Source organism: Sturnus vulgaris, chromosome 19 (assembly GCF_052056855.1).
Source record: "Sturnus vulgaris isolate bStuVul1 chromosome 19, bStuVul1.hap1, whole genome shotgun sequence".
Classification (NCBI taxonomy): Eukaryota; Metazoa; Chordata; class Aves; order Passeriformes; family Sturnidae; genus Sturnus; species Sturnus vulgaris.
Genome location: NC_142261.1, coordinates 4,807,501 through 4,811,911, shown reverse-complemented (window position 1 = coordinate 4,811,911; position 4,411 = coordinate 4,807,501). Strand labels below are relative to the sequence as shown.

At 53.5% G+C, this 4,411-nt stretch overlaps 1 long non-coding RNA gene across 1 annotated transcript; it reads left to right on the top strand.

Moving 5' to 3' along the window:
* Positions 1-228: 228 nt before the first annotated feature.
* LOC148221633 (uncharacterized) lies at positions 229-1,373 on the top strand. Its single transcript, XR_015807668.1, has 2 exons — positions 229-765; positions 872-1,373. It is a non-coding gene; the product is annotated as an uncharacterized LOC148221633 (long non-coding RNA).
* The last annotated feature ends 3,038 nt before the right edge of the window (positions 1,374-4,411 follow it).

Below are 4,411 nucleotides of genomic sequence, written 5' to 3'. Positions count from 1 at the left end.
CTCCCACCGGGACGGGACCCGGCCGGAGGGGACATTGGCTGCCAGCCTGTGCCATGCCATGTGCCATGGCCCATCCCGCCTCTCCTGCAGTCCCGGGGAGCCGGGGGAGCCCCTGGTTACCTGTTCCGGCTGCGGGCAGGAGCTCCGCGGCAAAGGGCGCATCCCGGGGATGTCCCCGCACAGCCTCACCGGCTGGGCTCCCGACACCTGCACGGGTGACATGTGCGTGCTCATGTGTGCTCGTATGTGAGATTTTGGCACGGATGGGAAAGCTGGAGGCAGCCCCTGCCTCCGACACCGCCCGGCGCAGGGTTTGATGTGACTGAAGCCCACTAAATACACGGTGTCAGGTGTAATTGCACGGTACCAGCAGCGCGCCGGGAGGAAGTGGCGAACACATTGGCATGGTTACGGAACACTCGGGGGAGTCTCAAATACAGGTTTGTTGGTATCGGATCGGAGGGAAAGAAGCCAAGTCTGACTGTTGAGGAAAACAAGTGGATGTGCTGTAGACTCGTTATTCATCTCTGCTCCTGTAGCTCTTGGATCAAATAACAGGCTCCTCTCCCTTTGTAACGGAGCCTGCTATCTCCTGGAGCCTTCCCTCTCCCCGGAGCCTCGCTGGGGCTGCGGGAATGGTGGGAGCAGCAAACCGGAGCCAGGAGCAGGGAGATGCCATCCCTGGGCTGAGTGCCCCTGCCTGTCCTGCCTCCTCCCTCCTGCTCCACTCCTCAGCTCTCCTCTCATTCGGGAAAGCAGCCACAGGTGGGTACAGACTCCTTGTGCTGTAATCCTTGGGGGGTGTCCAAACAAAACTAGGGATGAGTGCAACCCCTGGGGGCTCAGATTGGTCTTTGGTGCTTTTTCCAAGGTCAAGCCATGACTGGGTGATTGGCAGAGCCAGGAGCAGGGACAGAAGCACCCACCTCACCATGAGCATCCTCCAGTGAGCTCCTGATTCCCTTTTCTCGGGAAGCACAAGTGGGCAGCAGCATTTTGGAGCAAGGAGCTGTTGGACACCAATCTCACCAGTCTGCTGACTGGGGCTGGTGCCAGGGACACAGAGAGGGGATCTGCTCTGCCCATCCATGCATCCAGTCCCAGCTCCAACAGGTACCATGGCATTCCTGGCTGCCATCTGGCTGGTACAGAGCTCCTATTAAAACGGAGCTGTGGCTTCCTAAGTGAAATATTGATGAAGAAGGCCTGAAGCAAGGAGTAGAATCGCCTGACTGTATTTCCTTCCCATTTTTAATAGCTCACTGCTTCATGCCAGGAAGACTACAGTGTGTTATTTGGCTCTGAATGAAAATGATTCCAGTTGGGGAGGGAGCCTGTCATTTGCATCTTGAATAAATAAGTTTTAACAAGAAGAGATCTGTTTAATGGAGAGATTTGGGGAATTCAGCCTGAATCCTGCCTGACTTGAGGTCCTGAGACAATAATTGGGATGAGCAGACTAAAGCCAAGAGCTCTTCATGGGACCAGACAGCGTATGAGGGCTTCAGTAGAAATTGAACCATACAACTCTGTCAGTGCAGCTAGAACGGGAAATGGGATGTTTATAGGCCTGGGAATTGGCACTCCCTGCACAAATTGTGTATTGTGTATAATTATCTGGCCTGCCTTGGAATGAGGGTGGCTGGAAATTAAGAGACACGATCACACTGAGCAGGGATTGCCCTGCTCAGCACAGCACAGGCTCAGCTCCTGCCCAGTTACTGGGCAAAGGCAGAGCCAGGGGGGGTCCTCGTAGGAAGGCACCACTTGTGGGGGCTCTGCAATGTCCATGTGTCCCTGTTTGGAGATGGGAACCCTCCTGGGAGCCTCTGCTCCCAAAGGAGAGCCCTGTGCTATCACCCTGTGTCCCCTGGTCCCTGAAAGATTGTGCTGGTGAAGGGTCTTGTTCTTCCTCCTCCTTCACAGCCATGGCCAAGGAGCTGGAATCAGAGTGGGAGCAACAGGAGAAACAGCTGGAAATGGACACCTTTGTTCCTGGGTGAAGGGAAGGGTGGGAGCTCCCACTGGAGCGTGGGTGACTCGGTGGTGCCGTGTCCTGGGGCTGATCCACGCTGTGCTGGGAGCACAGCTGACGGACTACAGCTCCCACAAATCTCCCTGACAGCACAGCCCCTGCAGAACGCTTCCATTTTTGGCTGCAATATTTTGGCTTTGGGAAAAAAAAAAAAAAAAGTGCTTTTTGATTCAAAGCGAAGAATTTGAAGCACAAACTGCTGCTATTTGCAAATAAAAGAGTAAAAAACCCCTCTGTTAGAAAACAGTGGGTGCAGTGATTGTCAGCGGCTCCAAAACACATCATACTCCTGCTCAAACTGCTGCAGGTTGACGAGGAGGGATGGGGATGTGTGGGATGAGGAGATTAATGAGAATTTAATTTTTAAGGCTGTTTTAAAGCGGGGTGGAGGGATGGTGGAGCTGTGGCAGCCAGAACCTCCTGGCAGAGCAGGGCTGGGTGCTGAGCAGGGCTGGGTGCTGCCCTGGCTCCCAAGTGCTGCCATTCTCCACAGCCGAGTGCAGCAGAGCAGGAACAGCTCCAGAGATGTTCCGCTCCCCCTGTCAATGTGTACTTGGGGAGTCCTTAATCCACGGGTCGCTGACGTGATAAACAATAATGTCTCTTTTGGAGCTGTTACGACTTATCATGTTAATGGGCGCTTAGGGAGCCTTTAATTGGTGATTTGTGCATGCACTGTCACAAAATTTTAAAACACATTTACCATCATTTCCGGGGTGTTTTAGAAGCACCAGTTCACTACACTGAGAGATGAACAAGCAAACTTATCTCGAGTCCCCTGCCCCGCCTGCTCGCCTGCAGCTTCAGGCTCCATCTCAGGAAAGGGCTCTTGTGCCTTTGCAAAACCAAAGGCAGTGGCACCAAGAAGTTCTTCTTGCCAAGCTGCTCTGACAGCGAGCCCAGCAGGTTCTGGGGGGTCACTTACCATGGTTTGCCTCTCCAGCAGCAAACTGATCCTGCAAAGGATTCCCTGCAGTGTTGGGAGCTCAAGTTGAAAAGGCACAATGCCAAGAGCTCTACAAGCATCCATCCCAAAGATCTCATCCCTCATATTTGGTGTTGAATAGCAAACTAAAGAAACATTCCTTACTACCAGGAACTGTCTGCTCTGGCCACCATGGGGCAGAGGGTTGAACTGGGGAATAGTTCCTGCTCTCACACTGGGGTCACTGGGGAGCTGAGCCACCTGCAGATCCCAGAACTGCGAGTTCACCCTCAGGAGCAGCTCAGCCCCATGGACACATTCATCCCCTGGACACCAGACCCCACTCCAAGGCCCCCAAGGGGGTTGGCTGTGGGACCCCCAGCACCTGCCAGGACTGCGAGTGCCACTCCCAGTGCTGGGAGAATCCATAATTAACAACACCTGTCAAGGCTGTCAGGTTCTCCGTCATTAGGAATAAAGCATGTCAATACCCAATTAAAATTCTGCTGATTTTTGAAGCGGCGCTTCCTAACGAGAGCTCCCATCTGCAGCGCTGGATCTGCTCAGCCCGGTGCCCTCGCTGTCTCCAGGTGAGTTCGTGTCTCACTCTTCCCAGCTCTATTTTTTCCCTACCTCTCCTCCCAGCCCGGCTGGTTCCATGAGCGGATTGAGCCCGAGGACTGTAACTGATGGAGTTTCCATAGCAATGCTCTTCGTCACTGCTGTGCCATTTCCAGCTCTGCCTCCAGCAGATCATACTCTGCTTTCTGTTGATCCAAGGAGCTGACTGGGAGCAGCCCAGAGAGCTCCTGGCACCCAGAGCCAGGCAGAGCTGGGATGGGCACTGCCTCACCAGCCACCAACAGCCAGGAACACATCCTGCTTCTCTCTAAGCCTGCCACCACATGCCCTCAACCTGGCAAGGAAACATCCAGAACAAAAAGAATGGAATCCATCACCTGGGGCTCAGCACTGACCCTGCTGCAGTGCCTGCAGGGAGCTGGGCCTGGGGGTCACCCCTTTGTCCCACCAGGTGGGGAGGGGGGATCAGGAGCAGCCCCGAGGGGTCCCTTACAGGTGTTGCACGTCATACGTGCTCAGCTGAGTGAGCTGGGATGAGCAGGGGCTTCCTGGGAATGCTGAGGGCTGGATGATGTCCTGCCAATGTGAGCTCGTTTGACTGAGCATCAATTGGAAGCTCGGGAGAGAAAGAGCCTGATAGAGTCTGAAAAATTCATTGAAACGTTGGGTTCCAGCCAGAGAGAAAACATCGCTGAATGGCAACATAAAAGGAAATTGTCCCATAACATTCCGAGAGCACTTCAGTATTTGTCCTCTTTATTTTAAAGTGTCGAGGATCTTTGGGAAACACTCTGGAATGGGACTTTTATAGATGGTCTAAATTAAACTTCACTTAATATTATAAGCAATAAATCCTGATTGTCAGGTTT